Source organism: Tachypleus tridentatus, chromosome 13 (genome assembly GCF_004210375.1).
Source record: "Tachypleus tridentatus isolate NWPU-2018 chromosome 13, ASM421037v1, whole genome shotgun sequence".
Lineage (NCBI taxonomy): Eukaryota > Metazoa > Arthropoda > Merostomata > Xiphosura > Limulidae > Tachypleus > Tachypleus tridentatus.
This window is the reverse complement of record NC_134837.1, coordinates 116,316,223-116,341,603: the sequence shown is the minus strand read 5'-3', so window position 1 is coordinate 116,341,603 and position 25,381 is coordinate 116,316,223. Positions and strand designations below refer to the sequence as shown.

The 25,381-nt window shown below is 33.5% G+C and overlaps 1 protein-coding gene across 6 annotated transcripts in view; it reads left to right on the top strand.

The window, feature by feature from the left end:
- The first annotated feature begins 4,491 nt into the window (after positions 1–4,491).
- LOC143241101 (uncharacterized) overlaps positions 4,492–25,381 on the top strand; it is a 99,652-nt gene continuing 78,762 nt past the window's right edge. For 5 of the 6 annotated variants that reach the window (XM_076484648.1, XM_076484650.1, XM_076484647.1 and 2 more), the window contains exons 1-4: positions 4,492–4,779; positions 8,914–9,075; positions 9,317–9,420; positions 14,797–15,326. The gene's annotated coding sequence lies outside the window, so the exon portion shown is untranslated. Of the gene's footprint in view, positions 4,780–8,913; positions 9,076–9,316; positions 9,421–10,685; positions 14,299–14,796; positions 15,327–25,381 lie in introns of those variants that run through there. The other variant, XR_013022176.1, reaches the window with a different exon arrangement.

The window sequence follows — 25,381 nt, the reverse complement described above, 5'->3', positions numbered from 1 at the left end:
TGTATAAAGTATATCATATACAAACAAAGGTGGTATTTTCCCAATCTTTTATGATCATGCTATAACAGCATAAAAATATATATTATTTTAGATTTTCAGTTTCTAAACACAGTAACGATGAAGAGAAAAGAATTTTTGAAATTTTCTTGTAACCGAGCTTCCAAAAACTGGCTGATGTCTAATAAAAAAAATAAAATGAATAAAAAGAATATTGAGACAAATAAAACACACCGAGCTGAGATATATTTCACATTTTCTGCCTTCGAGTCTTTTTGTTTCATTGATATAACAGCTTGTTGTTTTAGCGCAAACCTAAACTGCGGTTTATTTATACCATTTCCATAGTTACGGGTAGGCGTAAATAAGCCACGGCCTGTCCATTTAACATCTGAACTCATCCAATAAGAATCTACGTGATGGTTCCCACGTCTGAAAATGTTTTACTAGACACTTTTCTGTAACTCTCTGTAACTTGTTACTGAATGTTTGTAAACTTCCTGAATGTCCATCATAATTTTGGGACAGCCCAAAGCTTCAAACGTGATTACACCATTGATCTGCACTCTGTCCATCGCCCAGATCTACATAAAATTGCCTAAATCGTCAGGTGGTTAACGCGCTTGACTCGTAATCCGAGGGTCGCGAGTTCGAATCGTCGTCTCACCAAACATGCTCGCTTTTACAGCCGTGGAGGTGTTATAATGTTACGGTCAATCCCACTATTTGTTGGTAAAATAGTAGCCCAAGAGTGGGCGATGGGTGGTGATAACTAACTGCTTTCCCTCTTGTCTTACACTGCTAAAATAGGGGCGGCTAGCGCAAATAGCCCTTGAGTAGCTTTGCGCGAAATTCTAAAACAAGCAAATAAACAATCCATAAAATTTCCAGTGACCAACCAGGGCACTTAAATATCAGAAATGCACTTATGAAAGCCAGACTAGACTCTAGTTATCGCAATCTATATTCCAGTAAAGGTGATTACCTGATAGAATGAATTGAAAGTGTGTGGCTTGCATGCTCAAATTCTGAATCCGTTGAATTATTTTAGTATTGAAGAACAAAGTTACTTGTCTTACTAATGTACCATTTCTATGATCAGTAATAAATGTAAACAATAATAAGTACAAACTAATACAACACCCATTCTGTATTAAACCAAATGTATGAGCATATGCATAAATTTTATTAGACATGTGATTTTGTGTTAATTATAATTCTAACTTATTTTTAAAGTTATATCTTAATTTGTCATTCATTTTTTATACTAGAGTTATTACAGTCCATCTGAAAAGTCAATAATGTGTGTGTGTTGCAGTTAAAATAATATTTAAATTCATTTTACCGTAACAGAAACAGTATACATCTGTAGTGAGATTTATTCAGGTAACTTTTTTAAAAATGTTCGTGTATGTGTTTAGTACTAGGTAACAACATATCTCAAAATATTATTAACCTTTTCACTAAGTTAAAAGTTACACACAGTTATCTCATGGAAACTTCTACTAGTCTATGTCCACTCCAAATGACAGAAAAGGCTTATTTCATTAAGATACATACACTCAGTGGCCACTTTATTAGATACACCTGCTCTCTAACGTAACTAGCCAAACAGCGAATTATGTGGCTACAACTTAATATATAAACCACGTAAACATGGTCAAGAGGTTCTGTTGTTATTCGTCAAACATTAGAATGGAGAAGATGCGTGATTTAAGCAACGTTGACCGTAAACTGATTGTTGGTGCCAGACGTGATGGTTCCAGTATCTTAGAAACTGCTGACCTCCTGGGGTTTTCACGCACTACAGTCTCTGGAGTTTACAGAGAACAGTGAGAAAAACAAAAAAAAAGAAACATCCAATGAACGAAAACACCTTGTTAATGAGAGAGTTTAGAGGAAAATGGTTAGACTCGTTCAAGCTGATAGAAAGGCCATAAATACTCAAATAACCACTTTTTACAACAGTGGTGTGCAGAAAGGTATCTCTGAACACACAACACGTCGAGCCTTGAAGTAAATTGGCTACAATAGCAGAATAATACGCTGGGTTCCACTCCTGACAGCCAAAAACAGGAAGATGAGGCTGCAGTGGGCCCGGAATCACCAAAACTTGACGACTGAAGATTGAAAAAACGTCGCCTGGCTTAAGGAATCTCAATTTCTGTTGCAAAATGCGGATGGTAGGGTAAAAATTTGGCGTAAATAGCATGAACCCATGGATACATCCTATCTTGTGTTAACTGTACAGGCTGCTGGTGGTGGTAAAATGGAGTGGGGAATGTTTTCTTGACACACATTAGGCCCCTTAATACCAATAAAGCATCATTTGAATGCTACAACGTACCTGAGCATTGTTGCTGACCACGTGCATCGTTTTACGGTCACAGTCTACAGTTTTCCAATAGTTACTTCCAGCAGGATAATGCGCAATGCTACACAGATATGACAGTGACTTCAGTGTACTCCAATGTCCTGCACAATTCCCAGATTTCAATCCAATAGAATACCTTTGGTATGAGGTGGAACAGGAGGTTTGCAGCGTGGAATGTTTCCAGCACTTTGTTTAATCCATGCTGCGAAAAATTCAGGCTGTTCTGGAGGCAAAAGAGGGTCCTACCCGGTACTAATTGGGTGTACCTAATAAAGTAGCCACTGAGTGTATACTTGTACAGGCGAATACGAGTAAATTGTTTTACACTGTGCTTATTTCAATTTTTGTGCTTTCATTGTGCTTGCACTAGGATCGTATTCCAGTTATCTGGTGTTATAAGCCCTCAGTCTTGGTGCTGAACTGTTGCGGATAGAGAGGTGGGCGTGCGTTTGATTGCCGTAACTTCCAGAAATATAGCAATTAAATATCAGTATCCTTGAATACTAAGTTAAACAACATTGTTTATTTATTACAAAGGGGAAACAGATAACATTTCGGAATTATACAAATTCCGTCTTTAGTATCTGTAGTATCTAAAGATATCTATCGTTAATAATCTCAACATTCGACGCATGATGATGGCTAGAACAAAATACGTAGCCTAGAAAACTAATGAATGAATGTTTACTGTACAATTCTTAATAATGTTATAAGTGTAACTACCAGTTTGGCCGCCAGTTTTGATTTCATTCCTTTAAGTCACATTCTCAATCCTTTTTAGTTTACGTTTTTCACATCTAAAATGTTTTTAAATACATATCGTGACTTTTTGTTAATACACACCAAGAAACCACAGCATATAGGAATGTAACACTTGATGGTAACCAATATTATCATAAGGATCGTAACCTTGTTATTTGGAACAGACCTCTACTTTACGGAACCTAACAAATTCTTTTTAAAAATGATACTTTCCTCTCTAAAACCGTATTAATACTTTTCTTCATAGTAACGCCATGAAACCTAAATTAATTGTGTTATTTTTTGTCGTAATTTGATACAATCGTATCAAGCTTCATTATTTACGTTAATTGTATAAGCTAATATCACGTGACGCTAAACATTCTTTCATTAGGATAATTTCATAATATTTAGCAAATTTATGTATAAAAGGTGGAAATGAATAATAACCGTCTACCAGCATGATTCTTTTGAAAATTTGAGCTACAAGATGATAATCGAATTTTCTTCGTCTAATAAATACAAATACTTATGTATCTGCACGACCTTTCAACCTATGGTTTTGCTGCTATAAATTAGTTCTATTTATTCAAATGACAAAAACAAAATAACAAAAACACTAAAGACGTCCAGTTTTAGTATTACGTGAAGCTGTAATAAACATTTCATATTGATAGATCATTTGATTTTTTGGTTGAATGTGAGCGGATTTTATTGAATAACTTCGAATATAAGGAAATATATATCAATTTAGATATTTAGCTATTTATTTATACCAAATTTGACATCTAATTGTAGATTGTAAAGATCTATAGGTGTATAAGTTAGGGGAGGGGGGCATCCGTAAAAGTTAAGTTTGTTTTTCTATCAAATAAAGCTTCTGTACTTTTGATATGAATGAAATGGAAAAAAATTAATAAAAATTGCAATTTTTAAACCTTGTGTATTTCTTAACGAATTGCTTTGAAATTAGTTATGTGGAGTAAAGTTCAGTCAAGCAAATCCACTAAAAATATGACAGTTTGTATTACCACATAATGAGCTACAAAATGTGGAAAATCGCTAAGATATTATTCCTGTAGTAATTGTGTAACTAAAATAAGCTGTCCTGCAGATTATTTTGATTGCACGACATACCGTCGTGTGTTTTGATACAAAGTTGTATACACAAATTTGTACTAAAATCAGTAAAATTAAAAATGAGTAAAATTTAATCATCTCTATCTGTTGACATATCTTCATAAGGCTAGAAGCTATGCGATGATAGTCATTAAGTGAAACAGTAACTTTGTCATAAATGAAGAACGTAGCATTTATAACCTTGTAGCTACCATTATATAATATTAACAATAAACAACACTGTTATGTTAATTCAAGTGCAGCATATGGATAAGCAGCATTATCAACATTAACAGCGCCATCTTCATATATTCTTAAGTTCATATTACAACCCTTACAGTAAAATCGAAAATATTTTGTAACCAGAATCAGCTCTAGGAAATAGTACACGGGACATGTATCTCGAATAAGCAGTGTCTTGAAAAAATTGAACAAAAAACTCTCATAGGTGTCGTACTAAAACGCTGAAAATTCCCGCACCTGAATCTGTTAATCATCTAGCGATGACCCATCTTGTCTTTAAAATAATGAAAGCGGAACACAGTTTGGTAAAGAACTCTTTTGTTTCCTTTAAAATATACACTAGTAATCATTCCTTAGAACTGATCATTCATTTTCTGTACTTTTTATCCGTAATCCCACTTTTGACTATTGAATCATAATTATTGATTGTTGAATAACTATATGCATATAGTATTTTACTGTGGATGTAAGTCTTACGTATGGTACTTGGTAATAATAGTAATACTACTTCTGTTAAAGTACTACTGTACGTAAACATTAATAGTAGCATCTTTCTTTCGTAATCTTGTAAGAGAAAGTTACTAGTTAACTTTAATAAAGCTAGCTTTAAGGTTATGAAGGTATATGAGGCCTAATATCTGTTTCAGTTTTTATTTTATATTAATTTTCATGTTAATGTAAAATTTTATTTAAACATAGTTGCCTGATTTATGGATTAGTCGTACTAATCGACCACATGTTGTTGTTAGACTTGTGAAAACAAATACCCATGTTTTTTATATGTATATTTTTATATGCAACTAAAAGTCACATAGAAATATACCAGCATAAAAAAGAAGTTATGACCATGTTTAAAAATTTATCATGATATTTGTCTTCAAATAGGATAATGTTATTTTTCTGAGAGAACAGTTGGCCCTTGCTGCAATGTGCAGAGAACATTAAAAAAGAATGCATGGTCTTATTGACAAAAAGGGCACTTAAAGCAATGTAAGGCAAGTTTGTTTGTTTTTATGGGAATGAGTAGTGTTGGGGGAGGCTATGGGTTGCTTCTGGCACACAAAGGTTGAAAAAGTACAAAACAGATCCTCTTTTATTCTTATTCAATTGAGTTTATAAACAAATTTTAAAAAATAAAATTGAAAGGTCAATTTTTGCATATTAACACTCAATAGCACATCTTTTTTTTTACTATATTGGCATACAAGTCACTGTCTTTGATTCATTTTAAAGCTGAAATTTTTTGTCTAATAACTTAGAGCAAGGAAAGTGTGAAATTTGGTGCATCTTTTCATAGTTGTTGACCACTTTTAAAACTAAGAAAAAAATATTACTTTTAGGATATAAGGGCAGGGATTTGAACCCACCCAGCTACTCTCTCTCCCTCTGCATATTTTATCTTTTTTTTTATTGTTTTTGTCAAGAAAAACATCAGGGTTTGGGAAGAAGGTTCAGAGAGGGCTATTAGGATAATGATACTTCGAGTGGAAAGTTGGTTATACCAAGAAAATTAAGATTTATAAAGAATTACGAGGGATATGATCGAGATTGTTTAAGAGTTTTAAAGGAGTTGATGGTTTCAGTGCATCATATTTTTGTTTGTGCTTAATGGTGAGATGGTAGGAATTAATTGGAAAGAGATATTGATACCCTCTTATACAGACTTATCTGAATTTTTTTTCTACCTAATAACTTAGCGAGTAAAGTATGAAATTAGGTGTATCCTTTAGTAGCTGTTGACAATTTTCATATGACTAAGGAAAAAAAGATACATTTGGGGCATAAGGGCTGGGGCTTAAGCTTGCCCAGCCAATCACATCCTCTGCAATTCTTCTTTTTCAAGATAAAAATGCCTTTGTATTGCAACCTTTCCATCCCAGATTCTTTTTTCACAAGCTTCAATGTTTTTCTTGATTCTGAGAAGCATATTAAGATGATTTTCACATGTATACTTATAAGATGTTTTAAATTATATTTAAAATATTGTATGCTCTTACACAAAAAACAAATACTTTGACCTTTGTCTGACTTTGAAAAAATAATAAACAAGTTTGTTTACTTGAAGTCTTAAATTTATTACATTTTGTGTTGTTTTATCAATAAAGTTTTAGTTTACTTTTAAAATAAAAGTAAACAATTTTTATATGACACTACTGAAAATAAGCCTTTCAAATTTTGACAAATATGTTTGTTTCACTTTGTGATATGCAATATGTTAGAAAGTATATTGTTTTTGTCATTCAGTATTACAAATTTCTTGTTGGTGTTCAGGCAAATTATAAAGTTATGAGTATGTATTTTGTAATAGGACTCCACAATCATTGGGGAGATGGTACTAATGGCTTTTTTCAGAGAAATGTCATTAACTTGAAAAGTGAAAGAGACTCTAAATGCAAAGAAGATGTGAAGAAGCTTTAGGATATAATTAAACAACTAAATGAGATATACTGACCCATAAAAGGAAATGAAAAGTTAAAGTGAAGTGTATGGAAAAGCAAAAATTAATGGAGAAGCAAGGTTAACATTTTTCTTTTCTGAATTATCATAATTTATGAATTTTAAAAGCTTTTTATTGTATTTCTTTTCAATACTAGAAATTATTTAACTTATTCAGATCAGGAAAAAAAAAACTAAATGATTAAGACCTTTCAAGTAATTGCTCTATAAATTTAATGAGCTCAGCATGGCTTATGAAAAACTAAAACATTGTAAGAGAATAAGAAAATTTGAGAGAACTTTCTTGATACAAAGCCATCTAAAACTGTGAGGAAAGAGCATTGAGATTACAGCATATAACACATGGACAACGAGGGAACATTTAGCCCTTTAAGATGCTGTTACACACCTACTCTTAACAAAAAAAAGTGTAAAACACTTTTTTCAAGAAATCTACTTTCTTGGTCAACTTTAGTTCTGGCCTTGTTACATATACAAGACCTTTTAGTGTACAAGTTGTTTAGTTCATTTAGTGATATAATATTTAATGATTATTTAGTTTTTATAACCAGAATGTTAAAAGTAATTATTATAAAGTTGTATGTTGTGTGTGTGGTTCAGTTGTTGTAATTTGACATCACATTATTCAAACTTCTATAATTTTCTTGTTGCCTTGAATGAGTATTGTTATATCAGTGTCTTGAAGTTTATATAAAGTTCTAGGTTTCAGTTGAGCAGTGTATATACACATAGGTGACCAAGTTATTGCAAGAATCTAAATCGGATAATGTTAAGTTAGTGAAGGCAAAGTTAAACCACATGATTGATAGTTTAGCCATAACAGGCCATATCTTAAAGTTTGTTTCTCAGTTTAACAGAGATAAAAACAATAGTGTGTGTTGTTAAAGAGTGTTCTTAAAGTTATTAGTCTTTGTGAACTTTGTTGAAAAGGAGACAATTATTTAAAGTTCTAGATACAACTGTGACAACCCATGGGGTAACATGAATTTTTCACTGTTGTGATAAGAGTGGAGTAGAAATAATTTGTTATATCATTTTGGTTCTAAAGTAACTGAATTAGCTTGTGTGAACTTTTGATAAGAAAAGAGAATTATTTCAGTCTATAAATAGCTGTGATAACCAATATTGTACAGAGGTTTTCTTGTACATTCATTTAACTTGTTTTGAATATATTATTTTAAAATAAGTAGATTGTATGCTGTCTATTTATTGTTTATATTTACTACCAACAAGTCACAGATACCTACTATAAGTAATCCAAACCCATAAATCTGAAAGGCCTCCAATGCTGCTGATGGCATCTTCTTCCATAAGTCAGAAAACCCTGTTACAAAAATAAAATTTGTATAACTAGATTCTAACATGTCTTCTCCATATTTTAAACTTGTGTGCTCTCGTTCTTTTATCTTCAGCATATAAGGCAAAGAGGATAATCTTGTAAAGTATAATGAGATTACCTTTTATCTTCAGTCACCTCTTGCTGTAAACTTTACGTAAAAAAACTTGCAATCTTATACAACTTTTGTTACTATACAATTATCATTAAACAGTTAGTAAACCTGGATGAACTGTTTTTAAATTACCAATATTTTGCATATTGCAAGGTTTCCATTGTCTGATAGGATGAGCTATACTTGGTGCTTTCTGTTCAGGAAGCAGTTGTTTTTGGATGTTGTTGTTTTTTGTTTTTGCTAAAAATAGACTTTTCTGAAGTATATTTATTTTATTTGCCTAATGGTGCTTTCTCTTTTTGATTTAGACTTGTTATTAAACTTTAAGGCATTTGAAAAGGAATTTAATTTTGTTAGAAATCATGTTGTTTATAAAGAGACACGACTTTGTTGCCCTTTGAACATGTTATTTAACAGTGTTATTATCAGACATACTTCTGGCTTTTAAAAATATTTCAAGAATTATATTTAACTGTAGTTACTTTATTAAATAATACAAACAATCACTTTTGTTGATTATTACATGTACAGACGCAAAGGAGATGGAGGATCAAAATATTTTCCTTGTATCAGTATCTGGACAGATTTGTTGAGCCTTGGATGTTTCCTGTCTTTTAATATCTTCACTCTGTAGTGCTGTGTAATAGATTGTCTTTGACTAGTACAAACGTGTACCATTTATGACATTCTGCAGTAAGTTACTAATAAATCCCATGGTTATAAGTGAATTAACTTATTTTGCACAATGTTTTAATTATTTCTGTTTAGTTGTATGTACCATAAGTTTTTGTCATTACAAAAGCAACTTTTGTGTTCAAAAGTGTATGTAGTATACAGAGAAGAGCCTTATAATTTAAAAAGAAAAAAAGCTATACATTTATAATTTTCTTCCCATTTTAGCAAGTTAATAATTTATTGATTTGTGTTTATGCAGTTACTTTCAAGAGGATGAAAAGGTGTCTGTATTCATCCAACATAATTGAAGAAAAGTGAAGTAGGGGAACAGGGTGTTGCTATAGGTAATTCTGTTCAACCAGTGTAAGTTATTTGCTGTTGAAGTAATAGTTTATTTATATACTTTCATACATTATTGTACAATGTTCTATAATGTCTGTATTAAAAACCTTCGACTTATTGCTTGTTTTATAAGATATTATAAATGAATTTAACATGTATGAACTAATTTTTACATGCCTGTTTCGAATAATTTCAGCACATGATGTTGTTGCTTTGTCTTATTTGTTAAATTTAGCTGAGAGCTTATTTAAAAACATATAAAGAAACTAACTGTTCTTTGGTAATTACAGAAATAAGCTGTAAATCCTCAAGTGGCTTAAAGTACAAAAGATAAACAGTGCAAATAAAATTTATAGTACCTCTGATATGCAGTTTGGCTCCATTATGCTATTCTTATTGCCAGTAGGGTCATCATTAAAAAGTTATATTAGGTATGCATGCTTACATGATTACATATATGACCCCAGCCAGGTATGGGGGTTCAATTTGTAATACTGTACTCTGGGTGAGTGTCAAAGTTAAAAACAGCTGAATCTGGGTAATTTAAAATGGCATCTTCTCTCTAATCTTTGTGGCACGTTATGCTTTACTAAAGGTTACAGTCGATAATTGATTTAGTTTAATAAACATGTTCTGAACAAGAGAGGCAGATTATCACTGAAAGTTGCGATTCAGAGAACAGTAGTGGTTGATAAGTATGACTTGAAGTGGGTTTCTAGGCATGGTGGATGTTTAGAGAACAGTAGTGGTTGATAAGTATGACTTGAGGTGGGTTTCTAGGCATGGTGGATGTTTAGAGAACAGTAGGGGTTGATAAGTATGACTTGAAGTGGGTTTCTAGGCATGGTGGATGTTTAGAGAACAGTAGGGGTTGATAAGTATGACTTGAAGTGGGTTTCTAGGCATGGTGGATGTTTAGAGAACAGTAGTGGTTGATAAGTATGACTTGAAGTGGGTTTCTAGGCATGGTGGATGTTCAGAGAACAGTAGGGGTTAGGGTTTCAGAAGTGTGGGCTAGGTGTAATGATTGTAAAAGGTGTTAACATCACTGTTTCTGCTTTTACTTTCACTGGCATCAGAAATCACAAGGAGTTGGTAAGTAATTTTCAATCTTTCTATCCCAATTAAACTTAATTCGAAATTTGTAAGTTTCATTAATTTTCCTCTTTTTTTGTATTAATGGTGTCCCTAGGTTTTTTAACTCAGTTCATCACCACTTCTTGCTGTTACACAAAGTTTACTTTTACCTTCTTTTAGTCAAAATCTTATTTTATTTTATTTTTTAGTAATTTTTCATTTCATTGGTAAACTTGGGCAGCTTGGTCTGGACATATTTTCTGTTGGAAAACAAGATGGATTATGACATCTAAGGGTGGCACTTCACTCAAGATGTTTGAACCAAATATCTGAAAAATCATATTGTTTTGTTTCATGAAGAAGAATTTGCAACCATGCAGAGCAATGAAAACAGGAAAAAGGAGTAAATGTGATGAAGATTTTGCTGCTGAAAACTTGATGGCCAAGAGGAGTAAAACACAAATGATTCAGCAATGTCTTCAGAAGACTAAACCTTTCTCCATTGATGACCTATATGTATTGTTGATTATTTGTGCTCTTAGTGAGAAGATTGTGCATCATAAGCAACCATATTTGGTAGTGAAAAATGAAGGATTACAACGTTTATTTGCCACTATAATGTTGCTGTAATTTATTGATCCAATGTCACTTTTTGGACTTTGCAATCCCAAAACTATGCAATAAAGTTGAAGGAAAATTGAGAATTGTCCTAGTGCCATACATCAGCATCACTATACAAATTACTACATAGACTTCTTACGGCAACCCTGTATCCTATCTCACCATAACCGTACATTGGATTGACAGCTCACACTTCTTTCTCTTAAGTGCCTCCAAGAGTCACACACAGAACTGAACTTATCAAAAGGCTTTCTCAATGTGCTTGTCTCATGCTCTGAGGCAATAGCCACAACATTACAAATGCCGTAAATCTAAGCAACATACCCAATGGTTGCATGGGTCATACTTTGAAACTTGTAATACATAATGGAATGTTAAAGCAGAAGTTTAAGGTTACTTGATTGTGGATGATTTGTTGTTGGTCACTTTAAACATTGATTTTCTGCCTCAGAAAAACTCAGAACTTCAGGCAAACATAAATCTCGTCCAGCACAAATAAATTCAAAATGTGCTAACGAGGTGAAATAGCTCTCACAACATTTTCAAGTTGTTAGATAAGCAAAAAAAGACCCTGATGATCTGTGTTTCATGACTACAACATCTGTACTTTTACTTAATCTCAGTAGTCCATAGCAGAAAATGTTTTTTCTATTCTTGAGTCATCAAACACAAAACAAGGAATTTGAGTCATTAAGTTGCCTATGTGTGTAATGTCATTTTACTAGCTAAGGTTTTAAAAAAAGTATGTTTCTCACCTGAAATTAAACAATCTACTTGCATTGAGAAGTTCTCTATTAGAATCAATGGATAAATGACTCTTCTTCTGTGAAGAAACCAATGTTTATGTGTAACATTTCCATATAGAGAAAGGGAAAGCCTATGCAAAGGCAAAGTTGCTTTCATTCATACAAGCACATGATATCTCTGATCAAAAATCCAAAACCAAGAAGTACCATGATGTTCCAGAGTTAGGTGACCCATGGACAGACTTTGAGTTAAAGGTTCAATGTAAATAATTCTTTATACTTTATTTATCCACCAACACCCCTTCCTCCCTCATCTGCTTCTTTACTGTTTCTTGCCTTTTATTCCACATTACAAATCATTTACCATTTTGGTTTGCTGACGATGAACTAATCTATAATGCATTCATATTGCATTATTTTATTTTTGTGCTTCAGAAAAATAAAAGTTAGTTGAATTTATCTTCTTTTAACAACAGATGCAAATACTAACACTTCAAAATTCCTTGGAATGATATCTTGATGAGCCACAAATTTCCCATTTAAAGAATCCTGATCCACTTTACTTTTGGAAGTCTATTGAATCTAGATTTCCCACAATGGTCAGGATAGCAAGGCATTATCTCTCTCCACACCTCCGACCAATGTAGACAGTGAGCAGGCTTTGAGTGCCATTGGCAATATTATCACACATAAAAGATTAAGGCTTTTACCCAAAAATGCTGAAATGCTACTGTTTTTCAAGTACAATTTAAACAAATTCTAAAATACAGGCATTTTATAAACTGATGCATACATTTTTGCAAGTTAATTTTGAAAATTTAAAGTAAAACTTCAGTAATCTGTTGGTGATTGTTCAGTTAAATGTAATAAACAATTTTTTTTGGTCTAATTTTTGTGTAAATTGTTTGTTGTTGTTTTTTTTGGGTGGAGCAGGGAGTGAACCTAGTCCCAGTTGACACCCAGGTCTGATCAAAATTTAGTGACAGAGTAACACAGACTCAGTATTCAACCAAATTTTACTGCCCATACATCTGTAACATTTGTGTGTGTGTGTGTGTGTCATTTATAAATTGGTTAAAATAAACTTTTCTTACTCTTCAAGGAGCATCACAATAGTTATCTGTCTTAGAATGTAAATGCATTACGAAATAACATTCACGTGTACAACTTTTTATTATAGTTATAAATTATCAAGTTTTATTTCTTTCGTCCAGATAAAGTTGTATTAATTTAAACTTTTTATGTGTAATTTAGAATCCTTGAAAGAAAAAGAAACAGCTGTTTAGTATAAATAATAACTATAATGAAATATAAGTCATAGGATATTTCATGAGATTACCAAAATAAATTAAAAAAACAACTAAGTAAACGGTTTTATTGAACAGTAAAAAGAAATCAGGTGCTAATTATTTTGTGAATACATGTACCAGAAACCCAAAAATATTAATAAAACATGTTGTAATAGTAATGTCTGATTAAAAAAAAACGTAGCTTAAACAGAAAAGATGATAGAGAAAATTAAAATGTATATTTTTATGTAAAAACAAATTAATGTTTTTTTATTCAAATTTGTACTACATTAAAATTGTGCTGAAATAGAACTGTTGAGCAGCTTGAGAAGAACTTTGAGTTGTATATAAGTTATGTGAATAGAAAAACCATTGAAACTACATTGAGAGAGAATGTCTCTAAAGATTACCTAAATGAGAAATTAATCTCTGTTAAGTTCCTCTTCTCTTTTAAAATTTTGGGTGTTAAACCCTCTTACAATGTTCAAAGGAAATCCACAAATATGTGTAAGTCTTCCAACTGTTGATTAAACCATCACTAAAGTCCCTGCTTTGTAAAACTACACTTACAAACACAACACCAACATAACTTATAAAATACAGTACAACAACTGCCATGACTTCTATATTGGAGAAACAAACAGAAAAATGGAAACTAGATTCAAAGAACACAAAAAAACACCTTCACACATGTTTGAACACTGTAAATAAAATAAACACAACCATTGAAAACACCCAGATACTAAGTAAGGAAACAAATATATAGAATGGCAAAATCAAAGAAGTCCTACTTATACAGCAACTAAAACCAAAATTAAACCAATATAAAGGAACATTTTTATACCTGAACTAATTAATAACTTAACATCCAACTGCAACACCCCCTATAATCCTGTACCCATTTATACTCTCATCCCTAAGGCGTGCCTAGCAACGGTCACTTGCAGACTCTTTCCTAACCTGAAGATGACCTAGTAAGGTCAAAACGTTGTTTTGTGCTTATCAGTAAAAGTGTTAATATCTATACCAGCAGTTTTGAGATACAAAGCAATAATTATTGTCATTACTGGAAGTCAAATTTGATAAGGGTTTTTATCTTGAATAAAAAAAATATTTGTCAATTTTGTAAACAATGAGGTCTTAATAAAGCATACTTGATCTTGAAATAGAAAGTTAAAGTAAATTTTTTCATTATTAAAAACAATCTTAGTAGGAAATATGCCTTGAAAGGTGAAAGCAAATCAATTTTTCCACACACAGTATGCAAGTACTTATAAAACAATACATTTGTAAATTACGAAAATGTTAAAAATTTTCTTTTACAAGTTCACATAATATGGATAAAGGAAAAAAAATTTTCATTTTATATGTTCTCTTGTCTTTGACTTAAATCATAAAAGAGTGTAAATTGTTTGACTTGATCATAAACAGTTTACGTTTCATTCTCAGTCGTTCGGTCTTTCATCTTAATATATTTACATTGTTTAACTTTGTACTGTTTTCTATCTTTAACTTCTTTCAGCTTGTCATTATGGGTCATAATCTAAAGAGTGTTGGGTATGTCATGTTAAAATTATTTGTAATATGCAAATCGGGAAGTCATGATAAAAATCTGAATATACGACCATGGTGAAATACATTTAGACATTGTTGGCATTTTGTAGGTAATATGAAGCCATCTAAAATGGTCATGTTCGTGGAGGGTACGTAACAACTCTTTCTGACAAAATATCCATACACTCAGCTCTTAAAGATGTGTTCAGATTTGATATTAGAAAACAAGAAATGTGAATCAACTGGTGGATCCAGAACTACCCAGAAAGAGACCTGTGGTGAGACATACTCCAACTATGAAAATAAAATTCAGCTTATTATAACAGTTTGAGAATCTCTTAACACAAGTCAGTGGCAAAAACTCTCCACATGCTTGAGGCAACATTACACAACATAATTAAGAGGAATATCTGGCTGTAATATGTATACACCTATTGCTTCCATGGCCGACATGTCCATTTAACCATGACATACCTATATAAGCTAAAGAAGAAATAGATACAAATGTTTAATATTTCATATGAAAACATTGTTCCAGTTGCCTTTCTTACGGATTTCTGTGTGATTAGACTGTTTTAACAGGTGCTAAGACACTTGTCTACATCCACCCACCACTATGTCATCAGTTGCTTATGAAACTGTGAGTTAGAATTTGGATTTGTTTTTTCTCTCTGATTCTTTCATTCTAATTCATACACTCTACAGAAAACCAAAAAACTAACTCAAAATGTTTCTGGCTTGATTTTCATCTTGAAAACAAAACTAGTTTTTAGTATAAGCTTGTGTTTATTTTGATACATAATGATTTCTATGAGTTTCTAAATGCTATTTAAATTAAGAAGTATCACCAATTCATGTTTGAATTTTAAAAATAATAAAATATTCAGAAATTATAAGCAATTTCAGTCTGCTCCTATAGAAGAAAGGTTCATCCTCCAATGACCGTAAGACTATCGAATTATATGATGAAATACGGTTTGAATAGTGTTTATTTAGGTATATAAGCATATTTTACGCACTGTTTGCTTAATGTGGAGTTAGCCTTTTCAAACTGGAATTGGTCAATCATTTAATCATTATGTTATTGATACACTTTGCACTCGTTTTTTTGGGGGGAGGGGGGGGGTGAAATAAATAATTTATCCAAGAGAAATTAGTCAAGGGGAAATTATCAGTCTTCCACACGTTTATTGTAGTAAAAGAGCCAACTATTTCAACTACTCGTTAGTTGAAATCAGCTTTTGAGATTCGTATAATATACTATCAGGTAGGGTTTCCATAGCAACCATGTGCATTGTGCGGTTTATACTATTAAATGTTTTATACAAATCAATTGCCAGACTGTGGAAGTTGGTGGAGTTTTTTTGTTATTGTTGTGGTTATTTTTGTGTTTGGACACATGCTGTGATGTATTGTTTAAAATTATTATATAAAAACCATTCTCATATATAAACGCATACTACCCAGAAGTAAAGTGTGACGTGACAGTATCGTGTTGTAGAAAAAAATATCAAATGCAGAAATGTTTCTTCACGCGGTGCTTCTGAATACTGCAGCGGTTGGTATGTATTTAGTGTGCACACGTGCATATAACCAAACCAGAAAGTACAGTTTAAATGAAAATACTACCTATATGTAATGCTGAATTATTAAGTGCAATCATCATAGAGGAAAATAATCATAATAATATAGAATAAAAATAGCGTCATGTCATTTTCCCATGTTTTTTCTCTGGCCTTTAAAAAGGGCATATTTTAAAAATGTAAAATTCAAATATCTCATCTTACAGACAGTAGTTCTCACGTACACTTGTCTCGATCACTTTGTTTTGCAAATTTCATTTAACTTTGTTTAACCAGTTGGGTTTGTTTTATTAGATTATGATGACATTCAAATTATTTAAGGGTGCGGCACTTTGTTTATAAATTTTGGACTAAAATAACCAGTTTTTTTTTTTTTCTGTAATCGTATTTGATTCGACGTGGACGCTATACTTAGTTTTATCTTTAAACAGCACCTCGTAACAGTGCAAACCTTTAAATAACGCTATAACAAATCTAGTGCATAACAACATAAAGTACAACTAAAATTATGGCCAGGTGGTTAGGGTGCTTGACTCGTAATATGAGGGTCACGGATTCGCGTCCTTGTCACATCAAACATTTTCGCCCTTTCAGCCATGGAGAATGTATAATATAACGGCCAATCCTACTCTTCGTTGGTAAAATAGTAGCTCAAGAGTTGACGGTGAGTGGTGATGACTAGCTGCCTTCCCTCTAGGCCTGGCATGGCCTAGCGCGTAAGGCGTGCGACTCGTAATCCGAGGGTCGCGGGTTCGCGCCCGCGTCGCGCTAAATATGCTCGCCCTCCCAGCCGTGGGGGTGTATAATGTGACGGTCAATCCCACTATTCGTTGGTAAAAGAGTAGCCCAAGAGTTGGCGGTGGGTGGTGATGACTAGCTGCCTTCCCTCTAGTCTTACACTGCTAAATTAGGGACGGCTAGCACAGATAGCCCTCGAGTAGCTTTGTGCGAAATTCCAAACAAACAAACAAAACAAACAAGCAAACAAGCCTTCCCTCTAGTCTTATACTGTTAAGTTAGGGATGGCTAAAATTTGCATCATATTTAAAATTCCATACAAGTACTGAGATTAAAGATTGACGTAAACATTGTTATTTATCGCTGTTGAGGTCCTCACTGTTTATTACACTTATATAACAAACTCCGAGCTGGTTGTTGTTTTATATTTGTTTGAAATTATGTTACCCTGCAGTTTGTCTCGATAATTTAAAGTAACTGAAGTTAGAAAGTCATGCGTTTCATGAGAAGTGTTGCTTGATACAGCTTTTGAGGTCGTATTCTAAAATCTATGTAATACGTGAGAACATTAAAAGAAATTTGGCCAAATAATAAAAAATGCAAAGAAAAATGGTTTACCTTCATTAATTTGGGTAAATGTTTTGAAACATGGATGGTATCCGGGTTATTTTATTTAAATGTCTCTTCCCTGACAGTCATGCAACTACAGATGAATTGTTAATAAAGGAGATTGTGTAATTGCAAACCAGCATCATTTTAAAACTGAGCAATTACAAGACAACTCGTACCATTAATTAAACAGCGTAATTGTAAACAAAAACTGTTATGAATAAGACTTTTAAATGTAAACAAAGGAAAACGCGTGTCATAAAAAGTAGTTAGAAACAAATTTACATCGAGAGTGGAAGAACATCTTTATAAAATGATGGCTAGATTCAATATAACACAGAATTTGATAAAATTTAACACACGTGAGTTTGCTGGTTAATAAAATTTAAAAGGTAGAATGGATAGTTGAGAAGCTGTAAAAAGAATAGCGATTTGATTGAATTTAAAATGGCGGAGTGGCTGGTTAATGAGACATAAAAATTGGAATGATTTGTTGATCAAATTAGTTACAGTATTATGATTAACAAAATATATAAGAACAATTTGATTAGTAAAATCATTAACATGAATATTAGTAGACAATAAAATTTAAAAGATTAGAGGAGTTCTTTATTTCTGTGTTAAATACAAATGGCAATTTGAAACGCGTTCGAATTCTTTTTAATATTGACGGATTAGAAATTATGAAATATGTGTAGTGACAAACGTGTTCAGCAAGTATTCACACTTTTAGAAATGGGCATGCATAAATGTTAATAAATACTGATAAAATACACATTTTTAACAGTGGTTATCAGGTGTGAAAGTTTTGATTTTTAACACCTGCTTTAAGACTGATGTATGTGTTAGTTGAAAGTCAGCTTGCTGACTTGTGGGGAAGGAAGTCAGGATTATGTTAAGTTATACAGTTAAGTTTAATTAAAAGCATTATAGTTACTAACGGAGATGCTGCCTCAAGGTCCGGTGTTTGTGCTAGTAATTACTAATTGTAGAAGAAGTGAACATTTTATATTATTTTTTCTGGGAAGTGCTGCACAGAAAAGTGTTAAGATTGTGCTCTTAAGTCATACGCGGCCTGACATGGCCAGGTGGTTAAGGCGTGCGACTCGTAATCTGAGGTTCGCGGGTTCGCATCCCCGTCGCACCAAACATGCTCGCCTTTGGTGATGACTAGTTAGCTGCCTTTCATCTTGTCTTACACTGCTAAATTTGGGACGGTTAGTTCAGGTAGGACTCGTGTAGCTTTGCATGAAATTCAAATACAAACAAACAACACATACATAGTTACTGACATACACGCTATGTCCATTATAGTAAAATTGTTTTTGTCTGTTTTTGGGAGTTTAAAACTAAATACTTTTACTGTTTTCGTCTTACAGTGAGAACTTGAACCTAAATACCTTAATATTTGTTTTAATATCACAGTGAGGACTTTAAACTTAATATTATAATATTTGTTATCGGGGTCTAACACTGAGAACTCGAAACAAAATACCATCGTATTTATTATTATAGTCTAGGGATTTAAATTTTGTTTTATTATTATTATTTCTTGCGATTTATGGCAATGAACCCGGTCATAAAACAAGAGGAATTTCGTTGATGGGGTGTAGCACATATTCATTGTTAAGAAAATGAATGTCTGAGATCCTGATAAACCTCGAGGGAACAAGACGGTTTTAGGTTTCATTCTCGTAATATGAGCTACTAATGTACATGTAGGACCAACAGATTGGAATCATTGTAGCCAGTCTTGTAGTGTATACTGTTGGTAGAAAGTTGCGTGACTGGGTTGGATTTTATATGCTTGTGCATCTTTTCATCTGACATCAGTAGTTTTCTTTGTTATTAAAATCCAAATTTTGAACTAGCTTATAAGCTTTCAACAGGATCAATACACAGATTATGTGGTAAAGCAAGCAAATCATAAAGATTACATAGTTAGACTCATGTCACAATTGCATATTTCCATTTATAGGTGATCTCGAAGTTAACCCTGACGAAAATTCGGTATAGGTTTTCTGTCTCTGAATATTTCTACAGTCACAGTTAGAGGCACATAGCAAGTATATCAGAAATTTTATTTAATACTTTAGAATTAAGATTCCACGCGACACCTAACCATTTAGAACATACTATATACCAGCGTGACTAGTTTTCGTTTTCGGTGACATTTCTTCAGACATTTGACAACAACGAAGTTCACGAAATACTTGGACGTTTAAGCTACTAAAATATTAATTTTTTTTTAATGAAAAGAAACCTTATAGCAACATCCACAAGTAGCAAGTTAGTATTATACCACGGAGAAAGAAGCACATTCATCAATGTATATGTACCAAAGTGTCGTTCGGTCGGTCACACTTGATTTCTTTGGATTTCGTTAGTAACACAAGTTTAATTTTTTTATTCTGTAATACTTCCTATTTTAAGTACCCTTTTCTATTTTAGTTGAATTTAATCGCTAACATAGCACCTAAATTTCGGCACTTTTTTCAGTTATATAAAAGCCTGTCAAGGAAGGCCAAGAACCAAATCAGGAATGGTATCATGCGTAAGACACCACCTTATCCACACCATTATAACTTCAAACTAGCTACAGTCTGAATAGAAAAGTCGGGAAGACTCCCGTGATCGGCAGACTGCAGTGCCTTCATACCTTACCAGTGCCTGTGAAAAATAAGTAAAAGATTAGCATTAATCTGTGCTTGGGAATTATTACAAAGAAACTTTGTTAAAGTCGACTGAATATACTAATTATCTGTAGAGAAGAGCTGGGTGTATGCAGTCATATCACGTGGTTATCGTATGTTTTAATCTTCTATCCAAAGGCACCAGTATGTTGTATGTTTACTCAGTTACGTGTAGTGGATTCAGGAGATTTTACACTAGTTTCAACATCATTCCTGTTGAGTGGGTTTATAACGCCGCTACAAAACATTTTTAACAAGAAATACAGAGTATTAGATCGTCTAGAAGCTTGGAAAAGTATAAGCTAGTGTTGTAAAACAGGCTTTAATCAAAATAAGTACCATTTGCTTCAATACACTTTTGTCAACGTATAGCGATACTGTTTGTGACCCTGCTGTAGAAATAAGAGTTTCTATGGTGAATGAGCTTCCTGAAAGCTTCTTCTGCAGCTGTCTGGTTTTGAAAGCGTTTATTGTTCAACAAGTTGTCAAAGTGCTTGAAAAAATAAAAAATCTGTAGGGGAAAGGTCTTGGGAATAATGTGGATGAGGCAGAACCTCGATTCCCAATTTGTTCAGTTTTTGGAGCGTCATCCTTGACAGGCCTCATAACGCCGATTTTGCTGATCTTCAGTCAGTTCATGCGAACTCCACTCATCCAACTTTTTCGTTTTTCCAATCGCACTCAGGTGGTTGACAATGCTTCTGTCTAGCTTTTCTGCAATCTCATGCACTGTTGTGCGAATATCTGTCTCAACTGCTTCTCTTAATGTGTTTTAATCTAAGGACGGCTTCCTTCAATGACCTTCATGGTCTTCAAACTTTCGTCTCCATATCGAAACCTTTGGAACCAACTGAACTATACACTCAATGATAGATCCATGACCAAATGCCTGGTTGATGTTTCGTGTAGTTTCGGTAGCTTTTCTTCCAAGTCTGAAGTTGTAGAGAGAAATCAGACGAAAGTCCTTCTTGTTCATGCTGTCTTGGTGGTTGCCAAACTTACTCTGAGTAGAGTTGAAACAGCAGACAAACGTTGGATTAAACGAACAAATCAATGATAAGTTACTCAATATTAAGCTTCTAAATGTTCTTGCAAAAATTCTGACATTTATTTCTGGACAACCTAATAGAACTGAATCGACGAAACCCTTTCTAGGGGAATTTTTGGAAGTAATCTAGTGGAAAAATATGTACTGATGTGCTATTTTCATATTTTTATGCACCCCATTGGCACAGCGATATGTCTTCAGACTTACAATGCTAGAAACTTGGTTTCGATGCCCATAGTGGGCAGAACACAGCCCTCTTTGTGTAGCTTTGCGCTCTACTACAAAAAAAAAAGCATATTTTCATTTATTTTTCACGTTAAATGTTTCTTACCTCTTATTAGAATCAACTACGTGCTAGTCATATGCTGTATCAATTGAACTGAATGGTCAGTCCATTAACGTTTACTAATAAGGCATTTTTAGTTACTCATACTGCTACATCCCCCCTTCACAATCAAGGCTTGTTTTCGGGCTTTCCTCATTAGGCTTTTTAGTCCAAATAGTAGTGGCATTTCTTGGGTTTAAATCCGAGGTAAAACACAGTTACGTAAAAATAATTAAATAAAAATAAGAAAGTGCCACAAGTCGATATGAATGTGGAAACTTTAATACTCTATCTTCAGAGTTTATTGTGCAGTTTCTGACGACATAGAAGTACTTACTATCTCTTTCCCAAGGCCCTGCGTTTAGGGCACTCGACTCGTAATCTGAGGGTCGCGGGTTCGAATTCCAGTCACACCAAACATGATCACCCTTTAAGCCATGAGGGTGTTATAATGTTACCATCAATCCCACTATTCGTTGATAAAAGAGTAGCTCAAGAGTTGGTGGTGGGTGGTGATGACTAGCTGCCTTCCCTATGGTCTTACAGTGCAAGTTCAGATAGCCCTCGTATAACTTTGCATGAAAATTCAAAACAAACAAACAGTCTTCTGTTTTAATATGCCAACATGTTACTGCAACAAGTTTTCTTCTGCTTATTCCTTAACTTTGGTTCAGACTTTCACACTTTATTTTCATTGTCTAACATGATTGCAGAAAATTCAGAAAGTTGAAAAGGAAAAGGATGACTGAAGAAGTTAACAACATGATTTTGCTACAGCAACATGATCTCTTTGTTAATATTGGAAGGGAAAATATGTGTTATTGAGTTAAAAGAAATTAATCTTTACTGAAATAATGGCTTATCTTACACGCAAAAGTACTTCCCACGACTAACAGAGAAAGTTTGTGGAAGTGAAAACAACTGAGGCGACGTAGAATTTGGTGCATGTCAAGTCCAAGACAATTTGCAAAGGTCTCCACAGGAACCTTAGGCCATAGACAGAGAAAGACCACAGACAATCAGTCGAGAGGAACTGGGTATGCTATGAGAAGACGATTTGCCTAAGTAAAAGTTATATCTCATTTATTTCAGACAGTGAGTACTCTCTGATCACGGTTAGGGTGATCAGTTGGTTTGGATGACTACTGATCAAAAGGGCGTCGCAAGTCATTGCTTTCCTAGTCATCGAGTGAATTTTCTAATGCGAAAAATCTTCAACTGGCTTGAAGAAATTACTCTCTTAATGTAGTTGAGGGGTGAGAACTCTACAGAGCATACCACATGGTACTCGCTCGAGTTTTGCACCTATTTATCTAGGAAGTGTTTCCTCTGAAAAGCACAACAATCATCATCAGCGTCATGAATTTCATCTCATCGCTAAGAATTTATGATTTTCTTAGTAGTTTCATTACAAGATGCACTATTAAAACATGAAAATGTGGGTTGTATCTATACTAGGAGGGACATTCAGACAGAAGTTCAGGGAAATAGCAGCATTGGAGGATATGAGGTATGTATGTCATCTGTCAGGTGGAAATTTGAAAAAGTTAGGATATCGGAAAATCCTCTAATATACTAGACAAGTTCTACGAGTAAGGATGGACGTGTGTAAACGTTAAGCATGTAAATATGTCGTTCGACCTTTGGAACACACACACCCAGTTGAACTTTAGTATGAAGGATCAATTTCTGAATATCTTGTTTTTGTGATAACCAGCAGTTTGTTTTTTTATTCATTCCTTGGTGGGAATTCCCCAAGTATTTTTCATTGCTTGATAGATCACATGAACAGGTGAAGAACACGATAAAGAGACACCAGTTTGTCTTAAGGTTTCAGCCAAAACAGCCCAGCTAATGGCTAGCCTATTCATCATTCGATTAGTGAAGTATACAACGAGATTAAGATTCAACAGTGTCATCTCAAGAACTGATGTCACGAAGTTGAAGTGCTCTTTCCAGTGTATGTCATGTAAATAAATAAATGTGTGTATATATATATATGTCTTGTAAAGTTATTTTTTTCTGATGTGTGTGTGTGTGTGTGTGGTTATTTTGATAATGTTTTGCCTTTTTGTTAATGAGAGATTTTTACCTTTATTTTTGGACTATATTGAGTTAGTTTATAAAGAGATATCGATGTGTTAATAATGATGGTTTCCCTTACTCTTTTTAACATACACTAAAGAGTTCGATTTTTATGCATTGTGTTTCCATTAAATATTTCACTCTAAAGAGCTGTTTTCTGTAAAAAATATCTCATTTATATTGGTTTTAATTTTATGAACATAAAAGATTTTTTTTTCTCAAGGTTCATTTCTTTGGTATCATACTTGAATCGTTGTTAAAGGATAATTTCGTCTTTGCCTGCAAATCGTTTGTTCTGTATTAAAGGGGTCCCCCGCTAGTACAGCGCTAAGTCTACGGATTTACAACGCTAAAATCAGGGGTTCAGTTCCTCTCAGTGGACACAGCAGATAGCTTGATGTGGCTTTGCTATAAGAAAACACATAAACACACGCGTTAAAGAGTTTTTCTCTCTTTTATGTTTCTTGTATTATATAGTATTCCATTACCCGTTTTTATGTTAATATTGGATTTATTCATTGTTTAAAATTATTTAAATTATGTACAGTGTTTTAAGCCACGTTTTCAAGTGTTTCTTTTTCTTTATTTCGGTTTCGTATGTACTGTTGCATTGTATTTTAAGCTGTAGTTGAAGGTTTCTTCTTTGTATTTTACCTTGTGTGTTTTAAGAACAAAGTATCGTCAACACATTTCTGTCTGACACCACGAGTTTAAAGATAATAGGTTGTAAAGTTAATTTTAGTTGTCAGTATATGGACAAGCCTGAAATGAATGTGATATTCCAAATTATTGATTTAGTTTCTGCACTGTCATGGCGGCAACACATGGGTCAATGTGTCTGCCACTATAGCCACCTGGAACTTGTTTTATTGTTGTTAGATGACGTCTTCTCTCCCTAAGAATATTTCTGAGTATTTTGAGTCCGTATCAAAACAAGTTAAGATGGCAGATTGTACCGATTTTAAGAGATTAAATGCAGAACTATCATGTCTGGCATTGTTTTCTACTGCCACTCCACGTTTGAGAGAAATAGCAACAGAGTTAGACGCCAGAACTTCTCACTTTTCTTTCTTAACCTGCGATATATACGAATCCCAGGCTTTGAAGAGTTTGAAGTATGGTTCTACAATCGACCCTTTAGAATTTAGTACAATGTGTAGGACTGTTGTGTTAGCAACGTGGATGGCATGGTTCAGTGGAAACAGAATAGTCGATTGGTAGGTAATATCCATAGCTGACTACTCCGAATATTACTGTGGGTGTTGTGATAAGTCGATGGTTAAGAGTGCGAAACTGTGATGTTACTGTGCTTACTCTGCCACATGTCGTCAAGACATACATTAATGTGTAATTCTGCCGAGTTTGTCAATATAGCTGTGATAATTTACATATTCAATATTAGTTTAATCAATACTGTAAATGTGTTTATAGATACTACTGTGTATTTCATTTCAGTTTAATAAACTGTTTTTGCAAAGACAAGATCGGCCAAGCATGGCCAGGTGGGTAAGGCGCTCGACTCGTAATACGAAGGGTTCGAATCCCCGTCACACCAAACATTCTTGCCTTTTCAGCCGTCGGGACGTAATAATGTTACGGTCAATCCCACTGGTA